This window comes from Pelodiscus sinensis, chromosome 18 (assembly GCF_052426305.1).
Source record: "Pelodiscus sinensis isolate ZL-2025 chromosome 18, ASM5242630v1, whole genome shotgun sequence".
Classification (NCBI taxonomy): domain Eukaryota; kingdom Metazoa; phylum Chordata; order Testudines; family Trionychidae; genus Pelodiscus; species Pelodiscus sinensis.
In genome coordinates, this window is record NC_143069.1 from 3198043 (window position 1) to 3213543 (window position 15501).

A 15501-nucleotide genomic window follows, 5' to 3' on the forward strand; every position below is an offset into this window, starting at 1 on the left:
GCAAATGCTTTTAACGGAAAAGTTTTTCCGTTAAAAGCATTTGCGCAAAAGCGCATCTAGATTGGCGCGGGTGCTTTTGCGCAAAAGCATCCGTGGCCAGTCTAGACGCAATTTTGCGCAAGAAAGCCCCGATTGCCATTTTCGCCATCGGGGCTTTTTTACGCAAAACAGTTCTTCCCTGTCTACACTGGCCCTCTTGTGCAAAAACATTTGTGCAAGAGGGCTTATCCCTGAGCGGGAGCGTCCTAGTATTTGCGCAAGAACACTGACAATCTTACATGAGATCGTCAGTGTTCTTGCGCAAATTCAAGCGGCCAGTGTAGACAGCTGGCAAGTTGCCAGTCTTGCCAGTCTAGACGCACCCCAGGAGAGAAGCAGCAAAGGTGGGTCCACCTGGTTTGCCTCGAAAAGCAGCCGGGAAGTAGCCAATCAGAACCCATCTGCCTCAGTTAAAAGGAGCTGCGGAGGCTGAGCAGGTCAGTTGCTGGCTGGGACCAGAAGAGTGAGGAAAGGGAGGAGTGAGGGTGAAGAGGAAGGGAAGTGACTACACAGGAAGTGACCTCCGAATACCAACAATAACGAGGGTTGCCAGGTAACCGGTTTTCGCCTGGACAGTCTGTTTATTGCGTCTTCTGTCTAGTAAAAAACCCCAGAAAATACCAGAAATGTCTGGAAAATGTATTTTCGGTTGTTCTCGGACGGAAGGCCATCAGGGACATTTTTCCCTACTGCATCTGGCGGGGATGGGGGGAGTGGGGAGCGCGGGAATTTAAAGGCACAGCAACCTTTTTTTTTTTTTGTGAAAGTCGCTGGCAACCCTAGCAACAACTATTGCAGGAAGCAGTCCTCGGCTGCTTTTTGTAGGGTCAGGACCGGAATAGTAGGTGGGCCCATGTTCCCTCCCTCCCTAACAGGGTGACCTGAACCCCAAAAGGGAGGACTATGGCTTGTTTAGAAGCCCACGTGAAATGTGGGACTTAGAGTCTGGTGTGAGGAAGCTCTGGGTACACTGCTCTATACCAGGGCAGACACAAACTTAACGCTAGCCCAGAAGGGGCCGAGGATGGAGCCTAGAGACCAGGCTAAAGATTGTAACAAGGGCAGAGGGACAGGCCCTGTTGGACCTATTATGCTGGAAGGGATACCTTCTTGTGTGCACCTCCTGATAAGGGCAACAGCCAACAGGGGCCCACAATGAGCAGAGGGAATGAAATGTTGTCTCCGATGTTCTGTCTCATCTTTTCTATCCCTTCATGGGATGTTTTGCCCCCATTCATGTGCGGAATAAATGTTGTTACATGCACCGAGGCAGGTCTGAATGTGCACCACCAGTAGAAACACAAAACCTAGCTCTTGCTCTTCATGTGGGCAGCGTTTGAATCCCTCGGGAGTGGTCACACAAGCGCACAACTTGAAAGAAACCCTGGTTTGCACGCCACCGACAGGAGGGGCTCACGAGAGGTGAGCGCGCACCCTTCCATCCCTGCGTACATTTGACAACTACGCTGTTTAGGCACCGGTCCCGTGGGGGTGGAGCACATACCGGAGCTTTACTTTCATTGCCAGGCAGGGAACAGAGAGAGCCTGGAGCATGAAGCTTGGTGTGAGATCTGATGCCTCAGACCAGGTAGTAAAACAGTTGCTCACAAGTTCACAGGCCAGTACGTGAACTTGGCACTGTTGTTGCAAGCGCACTAGACCTGACACCAAAGATTAATGTAAATCTATTCCAGCTACATCCCAGTCTAGTACAGCATGAGACTGTTTGTTTGACAAAACAGTGAACAGGGATGCTTTGTCCAAGATATCAGGAACAAGGGGAGGTAGCAAACAGATGTCTTGAAATACGGAAGGTGCTTTGTGCGGTATATTCATTTTTTGCCTCCGCCTAATAATGGTGGGGTACCAGCGTTCCTTGTAAGTGGCGTGTTTGTGCAGGAGAGAGCCCAGTGCTGCCAAACAATTAGCAGAGCATCCGCAGCTTGGCTTTTTTCCTCCTGGTGGTGCACATGCCTCGGTGTACATAATTCATTCCGCACATGGAGCACAAAATGGGAACAATTTACGGACAGACACATTTTTGTACGGACATAATTTTTATACTATAATAAGACGACATAAATGTCCAAAAGTGAAAAGTAATCGTTGTCGTTCACACATCGTAAGAACAATATGCTATTTAACTCACTTTCATGTAGTGAGTCATGGTCCTGGAAGTTTTCCATTTTGTGAGCATACATCCGAACCCTGACAACTAAACTAAAACATCCAGTTTCCGCTGCTCCGCAGTAAAATGGCTGAAAGCAGCACAGAAGAAATTGAATTGCTATAGAATAATTGCTGTTTTTTGAAATTTTTATTGCACTTTTACAAAATGTACGGACACCTACATTTTTTTACAGATTTTACAGACATGTCCAATCTCGGCTCATTTTTTATGGACTGGCCGTAAATTGATTGATGGTTGGGAATCCGGGCACATCTGCACCTGGATGGAAAAGAGTCGAGGGAACGTGGCTTCTTATCCGCTTGTCCAGCTGACGGGGGGCCGCAGAACGTCCCGCTGCTAGCTGAGCTGCGTGTATTGTAATGGTCCCACTTTTGTTACTACACCTGTAACCACACAGCCAGCGTACTAGGACCGTGCTCTGTTTACACTAAATCTGGCCGAGTGCCCTTGCCGCTAAATAATGCCTGTGATCTTTCTTTATGAGTAACAATTCAATTAACATGCCACACGACTTCCTAATAACATTGACAATTCAAGGACAGAATGAGAAACAAGGCGCAGCGTAACCAGCTTTGGGCTGGGTAGGTCTGCTGAATCAGCTGGTGGACAACCCTGCCAGGCCTGGTCTACCGCGTGTTGTAAGTGAGCAAAGAACGACTCACGTCTAAGAGTTTTATTCAGTTATGCAAACAGCACCTGACAAAGGAAAACAAACAAGCTGAAGAACATACTGCAGGTGGAGCCTCTCTGGTCTGGCACCCTCAGGATCTGACCAGGGCCGAACCGGAGAATTTGCCAAATCACGGGCGGTCGATAATGTCTAGCAGCATTGCCAACACTTCCACGGCTTGCCGGGCTCTTAGCAGACATTTGGGGGGTTAATTTGAGCGAAATAACAGCACAGAGCCAGGACTGGGGGCTGCAAACAAACTTTATGGGACCACAGGGAACTTGGCCGTGCTAAGTGGACATGCGGCACACTCAAATCATGCCGGACTAGAGACAGAGATTCCATCTGGAGTAAATATATTTTCACTTCATTTTTTGGCACCTATGATGGGATGGGGAGAACCCATAAGAACATAAGAACGGCCGTACTGGGTCAGACCAAAGCTCCTTCTAGCCCAGTATCCTGTCTACCGACAGTGGCCAGCACCAGGTGCCCCAGAGAGGGTGGACCGAAGACAATGATCAAGCGATTTGTTTTCTTGACATCCCTCTCCAGCCTCTGACAAACAGAGGCCAAGGACACCATTTTATCCCCTGGCTAATAGCCTTTTATGGACCTAACCTCCATGAAATTATCCAGCTTCTCTTTAAACTCTATTATAGTCCTAGCCTTCACAGCCTCCTCTGGCAAGGAGTTCCACAGGTTGACTACACGCTGTGTGAAGAACTTTCTTTTATTAGTTTTAAACCTGCTACCCATTAAAACCCATCCCGTGTGGGGTGAGTTCACCCCATCCTTCGAGCTGCCCTCTGTCTCTAGGCTGTGAGACCTAATGGCTACAGTCAGTCGAGTTGCCCTGCACTGCAAGGCCCAATGGCCAGAGTCTATGTAATTGCAGGGCATTAGGGTCTCATGACTTGCCTCTGCAGGGCAGGGAGGCCTAGCAGCCAGAGTCCATAGCGATAGCCTGGGACCCACGGACCCATCCACAACGTGGCTCGTTCCTCCCTCGGCTGCTTCCTACTGGGATGCTCCCGGTGGCGACAGTCTGTGCATCTTGGGGGTCGCCAGCTTCCTCGGCGGGTACAGCCCCCTGTTGCGCAGACCTCCCTCCGCAGCGAGCTAGGCATCTACTTGGCTCTCGGTGCCTCCGGCTTCCTCGGTCCAGGGAGTCCCAACCGCTCCCAGGTGGAAGCCAGCAGGGAGCCTCCTTCCCCGCCCGTGGTCCGTCCACGCTGAGCTGGGCTGCTCACTTTTATGCTGGTGCTACACCTGGAGCATGCCCAGTAGGGATGTGGGGGCATGGCTTCTTCCTCCCACAGGGTGTCGTTAACCCTTCCCCAGCTGGCGCAGGGAGAGTTTGCTCCATACAGCACTGTCGGAGAACCAGGGAATGGTTGGAGAAAGCGAAGAAGGAAGAGGAGATGAAGGGGGGAGAGGAGAGAGGTCTATAAAATCATGACAGGCTGGAGAAAGCGAAGAAGGAAAAGTTATTTACTTGTTTCCGTAACATAAGAACTAGGGGTCACCCAATGAAATGAATAGGTAGCTGGTTTAAAACAAACAGAAGGAAGTTTTTCTTCACTCAGCGCTCCGTTAACCTGTGGAACTCCTTGCCAGAGGATGTGGTGAAGGCCAGGACTTTATCAGGGTTCAAAAAAGAACTAAATACATTCATGGAGGAGAGCCAAGGATGGGGTCCCTAGCCTCTGTTTGTCAGAGGCTGGAAATGGACGACAGGAGAAAAATCACATGACGATTCCCAGTTCTGTTCACTTCCTCTGGGACACCTGGCACTGGCCGCTATTGCAAGTCAGGACACTGGGCTAGATGGACCTTTGGTCGGATCCAGTGTGGCCGGTCTTAGGGTCCCTCACCCCTCTCCTCGCAAAGTCAAGCCCTGCATTTGCAAGTTTCTTTCTGCTAACTCTGTGCCCCTTTCTTTGGAACGAGGTAGCACACTCCTGCTTGTCTGTACTCCCACCACGCCACCCACCTTGGCAGGCATATTTTCGCTCTGCCTGCATTTCGTACTGGCGCTGGGTCTCAAATTCGGTTGATTCCCCCACTGCCGCTCGCAAGGCAGGAGGAAAGGGCTTTGACATGGGCGGGTTTCTCTCCCGTTCCGGCTGGCTGGGAGGGGAGCGTCCCTTAGGACTTGCTTCTGCGTATCGCCCTTTGTTTCCTTTTTCACATGCATGTCTGATAGGGAACATAAGCCGGCGGCCACTGTAAATACAGCCAAGTGCTGCGGTGGAGAGGAAAGGTTGGGCGCTGAGGCTGGCGAGCCTGCGGGAGTTCTTCTTTTGCAAGCAGTAGAGCTGGGAATTTTTGGAGGGTTCCGTCAGGAAGGGCCCGGAGACCCCGGCAATGCTCTGAAGTATTCAGGGGTGGAGGTGTGTCTGTCGCCCCCAGTGCAGAGAGCACGGAGGTCTACAGGAAGGCAGGGGTGAGGTCTTGGCTCTCAGCGGCCCTGGGTGCAGGGGTGGAGCCTCAGGCAGAAGGAACTGGACTGGGGGCTTGCCCATCGCGTGTTTTCAGGGCGCCGATCCACACACGGCAGGATCAGAGAAGACTGCCTCCTGCTAAGGGCAGGAACTGATGAGGGCCCCCTGAGAAGGAACTAAGAGAAAAGGTCAATGTATGAATAAGGACCCCCTCCCCCCAAAAGGCGGAAGGAAGCGTTTAAGACGTATTTCTGCTTCTAGCAGCTGAGAAAAAACAGAAGCCCCAAATGTACCGTGGGTTTGTTTTAAAACCTCACGGTAAATATTCAGCGAGACTCATGATTTCTAGGCCGGATTCTTAATATTTGGGGTATGGTGTATGTGACGGACCCCCCCCCCCCATGCTTTATGAAATGGACTTATGGACATGAACAGAGCTTGACAAATCAGTGTATCTACTCGCCCGTGGTGAATAGATTTCAGCCGGTCACCCCATTCACCGGTGGTGCACTCATGCGCAATGCGGGTCTGGCGCATGCACGGCGCGGGGCTGGTGAATGGATTTCGCTGCGGTTTGTCGTCCCCTGGACATGAATATCCATAACTCAAAGGTGCTTTGAGCGAATTATTTTGTGTAACCCACTGACCTTCATGTCACAATCTGCTGGTTCTGTTTGTCTTCCTTGATGTATGTATCATTTTGGGGTGTAACATTAGACACATGGGCTGTGTCTAGACTGGACAGCTTTTCCGGAAAATCAGCTGCTTTTCTGGAAAAACTTGTCAGTTGTTTACACTGGCCGCTTGAATTTCTGCAAAAGTACTGACGATCTCATGTAAGATTGTCAGTGTTCGTGCGGAAATACTATGCTGCTCCCGTTCGGGCAAAAGTCCTTTTGCGCTAAACTTTTGCGCAAAAGGGCCAGTGTAGACAGCTCAGATTTGTTTTCCGCAAAAAAGTCCCGATCGCGAAAATGGCGATCAGGGCTTTTTTGCGGAAAAGCGCGTCTAGATCGGCACGGACGCTTTTCCTCAAAAAGTGCTTTTGCGGAAAAGCGTCCGTGCCGATCTAGAAGCTCTTTTCCAAAAATGCTTTTAACAGAAAACTTTTCCATTAAAAGCATTTCCGGAAAATCATGCCAGTCTAGACGTAGCCATGGAGTGGGGAATACTTTGTGGGTTTCAAATGTATGAACGAGAGACGTGGAGGGTGTTACCTGCAGCTATCGCTTTTATCCTTCAGTCTGAGCAGTGGTTGGTAGGGAGGGGCTTCAATTCTTTAACAAAAAGAATACGAGAGGAGAGGAGAGGCTTTGGGCTGGGCTGCACCGGAAGGAAGGCGCCTGGGTGGGGAAACAGCCCTGGGTTGGAAGGGAAGCTGGTTTTAGGGTGAGTGTGAAGAGTTTGTGCTCAGGTTTCATGTAGAATGAGCCAAGCGGTTTTGTTTCTTTTGATTTGTATCTTACTTTGCTCTGCCCGGTCTCACTTCTCACCGCTTCATCATCACTTATCTTTGTATTTTCGATCAAACGCAGTGTAAATAATTATTACCTGGGGGAGGGGGGGAACCAGCGTGCACATCCCCCCCCCTTTCATTGTTAAAGGGGGATTACCTGATTGCTTGGGGTCTGATCCCATCTGGGGAGTGCTACCGCACTCTAAACTGCCCTCTCCTTGGACCTGAAACGATTCAGCGTCTGGACTGCTTCTGGGTGGGGGCAGAGACTGCAGCTTGGGGCCTCGGCAGCAGGACCGGGCGGTGAGGAACCCCAGAGAGCAGGAAGGTGAGTGGCAGGGGGCGTGTCAGCACCCCAGGAGGCCCCCCCGAGGGGTCACATGTGACTGCCCCCCGTCACAGTGTAGAAAGATACAACCACCGCTTCAGAGGCGAGAAATCTGCCGTCTTGTCGATTACATCGAGTTTCACGTTCCACCCCCGTCGGAGTGATAATGGTGCTTTTATTGCATCCGTGGGACGTCTTGAAAGCCACACGGGCCGGCTGAGACAGCGCGGTGATAACGCTGCCGGGGCGGGGCCTGTTCTGGCAGCTGGGGCCGGGACCGGGTCCTGCCGCATGGCAGCAGAGGGGCGGCGTCGGCTCCAGCGAACGGGACACGCCGCATGGCTAGGGAGAGGGGGGTTCTGCTGCAGCAGCCGGGACCGTGTGTGTGTTAATAAATTGGGCACCACGGTGGCCCACATCCAAACCAGCACCCGGTAGTGGTGCACCTGCCCAAACTCGCTCCACTCGTGGTTGGAAAATCTTCGAGGGAACGCTGGTTGGAACTTCCAGACTTTATTTCCTCGGCTGATTAACCTTCCAGCTTCCATTCTTGCAGCAACACATCCCCGGGGCCTGACTCGAATGGACCCACCCACCGATTTATGTCACCCTCTGCAAATAAGCCAGCATGGGCAGTTATCTGCTTTGCCACATCCGTCTGTGACGGCGCGTTGGGGGTTCCCCGTCTCCTGCACCCCGAAATGGCACAAACAGACTGCACCAGCCAGTGGAATTGAGGGTGGTTTATTGCCTCTCCAGGATACAGCACAGCACAGATGTAGTCTGGTCCCAGAGCTGGGCTAGGATGCCTCAGGCCCCCTTGAGATGGGGGAGACTGGGCCCCTAAACTCCAGCCCCTTCTCCTAGGCTCTCCTCCATGCCCTCCGACAGCCAGCAACCAACTCCCTCACTTCCAGCCCTGCCCCCCAGCCAAGGCAGCATTCCACCTTCCTTTGTTCCTCTCCATGGGGGGTGTCTGGCCACTGGTTTGCATAGTGACTCATCCTGTTTTGCTGGGTCGTGGTACCCACGGCAGCCAGTGGGGGTTCCCCCAGAGCCAGCAGCATAGAAACCAGCCAGGTACCCCCACTACGTCACACCGTCCGAGAGGGGGAATTGAAACTGGACTCCGACATCTCCAGCAAGGGACTAAAGTTCATAAGGGTGGAGGCGCCAGCTGTTTGGTCTCGTCCTGTCTCCATTTGGCCAGAACTCTGGTTACCTCAGCATAGAGACATGACCAAGGCCGACTGTCCCTGTCAGCGTTTCAGGGTTAACTGGACGTTTGACTCTCAGCCTGGCCTTCTTTCAGGGCACCAACGTAAAGGATTCAGGCTTCCTAACCATCACCTCTCCCAGGTGGAGACCAATCCTCCCTCTCAGTTTTTCCATCCATGTGCGGAATAAATTTAGTCATGTGCACCAAGGTGTGTGTGTGGATGTGCACCACCAGTAGAAACACATGCTTTTGGCTCTGAGCAAGGTGGGTGCTCTGCTAGTCAGCTGGGTGCCATCTGAATCTCTCCTGGGTGCCCGCACAAATGCACAGCTTACAGGGAACACTGGTGGAGACCCTCACACGGTCTGTCCCACCAGGATGAGTTTCTCCACCTCACTGTAATGTCCCCAGCAGGCCTGGCTGAGGTGCCTGTGGCTAATCTTCCCCCAGGGGTTACACCAAATATCCTTCACAAAGCCAACTACACTGGTGCCGACTCTGTGGTGCTCCGGGGCTGGAGAACACACAGAGAAAACTGGGTGGGTGCTGACCAGTGCCTCCCAACTGCTGGTGGGCCGCACAGATCAGCATTGGCTCCTCCAGCCCCACACGATCAGCTGTTTGGTGGCATTTGGGAGGCGCTGGGGTGGGAGAAAGTGGAGCAGGGGCAGGGATGTGGCACGTTCAGGGGGAGGGGCAGAACTGGGCAGGAAGAGGCAGGGTGAGGTTGGGTGACAGGAGAGGGATCACCTGTTGTGTTCCCTCCCTCTGGGGCATCTGGTACGGGCCACTGTTGGCCGGCAGGACACTGGACTGGATGGCCCTTTGGTCTGACCCAGTGGGGCTGCTCTTATGTTCTTAACAGGGAGGAAAAGGCGAAGAGAGGGCGGAGCGGGGTGGGAAAGGTGGGGGTGGGACCTGCAGGAAAGTGGGGGAATGGGAGGGGGCCTGGGACAGAGCCAGGTGTGGAAAGTCAGAGCATGTGGCGTAATAATTTATTCTTAGGACAAAAGCATCACAGGGGAAGTATATAAATGTTCCCGTACACCTGCTAAAACTTTACTGTTTTCTTGTCCGGGGAGTCGGCCGGCTCTTAAGAGCCTCCATTGGTCTTATGAGGCCTTCGTAAGCCAACATTTCTCCAGCCCTTCTAAGGGGGCTGGGCCTGTTTGCTGCATCAGAAGAAGGCCGTGTGTCAGTCCAAGTAGCCTTTTCATACCGAAAACCCGTCCTTTGTCGGTTAGTCTCGGAGGACCCAACACGAGTCAGTCTTTGCAAACTACCCTCGCAGTGGTACTTCTGTGGGGTGGTTTACAGTTTCAGTTACTAGCCGTAACCAACTCACCCCCCACCAAAGTTTTTAGTTCCTGATAAGGGTGTGGTGAGAGTTCCTCCCTGGATTTGCATATAATTCCTGGTCAGCAACGGTACATTTCAACGATTCATCAGCCCAGTGCAATCGGATCTGCCAAACCTACTGCAACCAAATAGGCAGCAGGTTTCAAACAAACAAAAGGACATTTTTTTCTTCACTCAGCGCACAGTCAACCTGTGGAACTCCTCGCCGGGGGATGTGGTGAAGGCCAGGACTTTGACAGGGTTCAAAAAAGAGCTAGATAAATTCATGGAGGTTAGGTCCATGAATGGCTATTAGCCAGGAGGGGTAATAGCCTGACTCTTGCTCTCTTGTTAACAAGACCAAGATGGCTGCACACAAATTCCCTTATTCCCTTTTCCTGCCTCCACAGAGGTTAAGTCCATGAATGGCTAAGTCTGTGGCCTGACAACGTGAGATCTGTAATTAGACGCTGCCTTTGCCCCTCGCCTCCATACGGAGATAAGGGTAGAACGCTGACTCTGGCAGGGACCTTGAGATAAGGAGCATCTGAGTGGAACTAAATAACTGTGAGCCATTGGTGTTTGTAATGGGAAGGAGACTAATTGTTATTGTTATTATATATAATAGACAGTATATAAACTGCTTCATAATTGCTTGTATTCGAAGATCTGCCTCGGGGGCGGGGGGGGCTTCCCCCCCTGTCCGAACCAGTTTTTCCCTTGCTGCAGCTCGTAATAAAACTGCCTCTGGCTACTTGTTGCTTACAAACTCAGAGTGAGGACAGTGTTTTCTTCCACACCTCCATGAATTTATCTAGCTCTTTTTTGAACCCTGTCAAAGTCCTGGCCTACACCACATCCCCCGGCAAGGAGTTCCACAGGTTGACTGTGCGCTGAGTGAAGAAAAAATGTCCTTTTGTTTGTTTGAAACCTGCTGCCTATTTGGTTGCAGTAGGTTTGGCAGATCCGATTGCACTGGGTTGATGAATCGTTGAAATGTACCGTTGCTGACCAGGAATTATAAGCAAATCTAGGGAGGAACTCTCATGTTATAGTCCTACCTATAACTCGATGACCTCTCGAGGTCCCTTCCAGTCCTATTATTCTATGATTCTACCCTTCACAGCCTCCTCAGGCAAGGAGTTCCACAGGTTGTGTGCGCTGCGTGAAGAACGTCCTTTTATTTGTTTTAAACCTGCTGCCCATTCATTTCATTTGGTGGCCACTAGTTCTTATATTATGGGAATGAATAAATAATTTTTCCTTATATCCTGGGGTACAGCTGCTAGAAGCGAGATCCATAGCTGCCGTCTTCCCCGGGCATTTCATAAAGTCTATCTGACCAATACTTTCACACCGGGGAACCGGGCTGGTTTCCAGGTACGCCATTGCCAGGGTTCAAGGCAGCCATGGCACGTGCGAGCCAGCGTGGCCCTGGTTACAGCTATTGCCCGTGTGAGCTATTTATTATCATTCCCTTTGTCTTCCACTCCCCCATCTCTTCTCCCATTTGCACCTTCAATGCCTTTGACTGTGGCTAAGCTGTTTGAGCGCAGCCCCTACTTTCCAGCACCTGTTCCATGCATGAGCGGGCACGGAGAGCCTTGGGGGGCATTGGCACGGGTACCAGATGCCTTGGAAATCCACTGATTGAGCTGGGAGAGCACGGCATGGTAGGAAGGGGGCGGATTCTGGGCGGGGCCAGGCAGGTGATTTGGGACGGCAGTGTCTTCCCTTGCCTGTGAGACCCGCCGCCCCTGCCTCAGGCCCTCCACCGAGCCTGGACTACCTGGGCTTGTATCTCAGGCCCTCGTCTTACTACATGCCTGAGGTCCTGCCCCTTCTAGGAGCACGGGGACTCCCCCCTCTGCCCCCCCCCCCACACCCAATGCCTAGGGGCCACCATATGGGCAGCAAGTTGAAAACAAATAAAAGAACGTTCTTCACATAGTGCACAGTCAATCTGTGGAACTCCTTGCCTAAGGAAGTTGTGAAGGCTAGAACTAGAACAGGGTTTAAAAAAGAACTAGATGAATTCATGGAGGTTAAGTCTACGAATGGCTATTAGCCAGGCTGGGGAAGGAACGGCATCCCCGGTGTTTGTCAGAGGGGGGAGATGGATGGCAGGAGAGCGATCGCTTGCTCATTCCCTGTTCGGTTCACTCCCCCTGGGGCACCCGGCACTGGCCACTGTCGGCCGACGGGACACTGGGCTGGATGGATCTTTGGTCTGACCCAGTGTGGCCGTTCTGATGTTCTTATGGACCCAGTGTGGTTGTCAGCTCCCAAGACTGGCCCTTGTGAGGTTTCTGTCTGTCTGGAGTGTACAGGGGTGACTCTCAGGAGCTGCCTCCAGGCAGGGGGAGGTGGATCATGGTGGCGGGAAAGGGGTTAGGAATGGTGTGCACTTGTCGGCACCCGGTCCGCCTGAGGCCACGCCCCTTCTGGCAGGATAGAGCCCCTCCCCCTCGTCCAGGGATCCCGCAAGTCTCTTTCCCCTGCCCCCACCGGCTGCGCTTGATCCGATCAAGTCCCCTTTTTAACCGGACTTTCCCGGTGGACCTGCCGATCCTCCGAGCCGATGTATTTGTAAACGCTGCACTTGTCACTCCGGGCTCGTCGGTCTGCCCTGTCCCCGTGGGAATGCACAGGCCACGCCGGGAAAGCGTGGCCCAGCAGGCCCTGCGGCAACCAGCTGTCTCTCCAGCCACCGGCAGGGAAACCAGCTGGTATTTGAGAAGCTGGTTGCCTCGGCACTCCCCGGAGAAGCCCTGTCAGAGGGACGTGGAGCCCTAGAAAAGCAGACTTCCTGAGAGCAGATCCAGACCATAAACAAAGCTGCCAAGAGCAACCAGGAACCATTAAAGAGAACCAAGTCCGAGAGCTAAGTTCGTCCTTCCCTTTGAGCAATCAAGGACGTTCGCAGCCCTGTTCACCTGCAATGAACTCAGCTGAAACACTCTCTTCAGGGCCCTGAAGGGCGTTCCCTGCAAGGCGTGTTTAGGAGAGCGTCCAACGCCGCCCGGCTGATGAGCAGAGCCCCGCACCGCTCCATGTGTGTTTCTCCAGGTGGTGCACATCCGCACATGCCTCAGGGCACATAAAATTGATTCTGCACATGGATGGAAAAATCCGCCCGTGGAAAGAAAACTCTGAGGGACCATTGGTAGGGACGTGGTGTGTTTTCAACTCCCCCGGGCATTTGAAAACCCGGTGTCGCTCGTCAGGGTGGGCTAAACATCTGTCCCTTTCTGGCCTCTTGAATGCACCCGTTCTCCCCAGGATCGTCTCTCGAGGGGAATCCTATGATTTTCCCGCTCTCAGGCCAGGCCTGGGCTACAGGACCCTGTGTATCAAACCTCCTTATCCAGCGGGTCTGAGTGGCTGGGGACAGGGGGATCCCTTTGAGAACTGGTAGCCACTGATAGCAAGTGGTTTTTTCATGGCCCCCCCTCCCCCCCGCAGTCTGGTGTAAAAATTGGAGTAAGAATCCCCCCCCCCCCCATTGCAGGGGGCAGCGTGATGCATGGCGGCAGATACTGGGTGTGCACGGGTGAGTCCCCGCCTGCCGCCTCCTGCACCCCCCTCTATCGGGCCAGCAGCCGAGAGGGCCTGATCAGGGGTTTGGTACAGGTCCCATATGAAGAGAAGCTAAAGTGACTGGGACTTTTCAGTTTGGAAAAGAGGAGACTAGGGGGATAGGAGAGAGGTCTATAAAGTCATGAGTGGTGTGGAGAGGGCGGATAAAGAAAAGTTCTTCATTAGTTCCCATAATATAAGGACTAGAGGACACCAAATGAAGTGAACGGGTAGCAGGTTTAAAACTAATAAAAGAAAGTTCTTCTTCACACAGCGCATCGTCAACCTGTGGAACTCCTTGCCAGAGGAAGCTGTGAAGGCTAGGACTAGAACAGAGTTTTAAAAAGAGCTAGATAAATTCATGGAGGTTAGCCAGGGGGTAAGGAATGGGGTGCCCCTGGCCTCTGTTTGTCAAAGGCTGGAGAAGGATGGCAGGAGACAAATTGCTTGATCATTGTCTTCGGTCCACCCCTTCTGGGGCACCTGGCGCTGGCCACTGTGGGCAGACAGGACACTGAGCTAGATGGACCTTTGGTCTGACCTAGTCTGGCCGTTCTTATGTTCTTATGAACCAAAGTAAGCAAGAGTTATGCTGCGAGTCGCAGAAAAAAGCAGATGTTTGCCTGCAAGTCAGTGTTTCTTGGCACTAACAGCACATGAAGTCGGTAAATACATTGCACCAGGACAGGACAGGGGCACCTTGCTGAGTACACGATCAAAGAGCTGGGCACAAGAAGAGTGAAAACAGATCAAGGGGCAGCGACGCTTTGGAAGTCCACGGGGATGCACCAACCGTGTCATTGGTGCGTAAGATGATACCTACGGGGGGTATCCCAGATGGCTCATTTCTGTCTAGAAATATTGGGGGACCTCGACTTAACACTTTGGCCGGCCTAGGGGGCGCCAGTGAAATGGGTAGAGCCGTGTCCTTTGTCCCAGGTATAAATACGTAGACCAGGACGACTCAACTTTGGAGCCCCGGGGGTCACAATGATACTCACAGCACATGCGCCGCAACTTACGTGTGGTGGCATGTGCATGCAAATCTACATGCAAATACATGCAAATAGCTTCTTTCCCACAATGCCCCGGCACTCCCAGCACCTCCTTCCTGGGGGGTAGAACCGCTGACACCCTGGACCCGTCTGTTCCAGCCAGTCTGTCTGCTTGCGTCTGTCAATGCTCCCCCCCCCCCCCCCTGGGAGAGGCCGTGCCGGCGTGGAGCGTGTTCCCAGGGGAGGCCACGTTCAACGGATCCCACCCGTGGCCGTGTGTTGAGTAGCCCTGACGGAGGGGTTCGGAGGCCAACTGGCTCCTGGCACCCATGACTGTACGTCGTTCGACCGCACACCTGCCTCGAGGGCCTTCGTGTCGGATGCGAGTCTGTGCTCTGGGGGGGCCCTCGTGAAGTCGCTGAGGCGAGCTCCCTGCGCCGAGCTGGCAGGAGCGCCTGAGGGCGCGCCCGAGAACGCAGGCAGCCGAACGTTTATCCTCCCGCCGGAGCAGGACACCGGTCTGGACGCCCCAGCAGGGAGTCCCGAATGTGCTGCACCGCGGTCCTGACCTCCCGGCTGCTGACCCGGTAAGCAAGCGTGCGGTCAGCGTGCGGGAACGTGGACCACAACGGAGCTGGTGGTGCTGTTCTCCTGGGTGGCCGCACGAGCACCCAGCGTCCGGCGCACGCTGCTCACGGGCACCATGCCAGTTTCATGCGTGCGGGGGCTGCCCCCCCGCCTGGGAAGTGCTTGGCTTTCGGTGGGGGACTCAGCTGCATCCTACGTGAGCCCCTGGACAGGCCGGGAGGCCCGCCTTCCGCAGCGCGATCCTTCGAGGGATCGGCACACTGCGCGGCTGCAGGAGATGGTTCAGAACATCCTGGCGCCCGGGTGGGGGATTAGGTGCAGGGACTCTGCACAGCCGGAGCCAAGCTGAGCCCCAGCTAAAGGAAGAGGCAGACCTGGAAGAGGTATTCGCCCTTCCAATCTCCCTCCCCAAGCAAATCCGGTGCAGGAGAATGGATCCTGCGCTCCCTGGATCCGGACCGGCCAGAGAGCGCAGAGGGGTGTCCATGACGCGGGGCGAGCCGGCGCGGCGTGGCTTCCCAAAAGACACGGGGGTTTTGCCGAGGGGGAGAGTTTCTCGCCACGCTCCGAAGCAGCCTGCAAAATAGCTGGGTGCCGGCGGGAAGTAAACCCAGCCCCGCTTGCACAGGGGACGGGGCCCAGACACGAAGC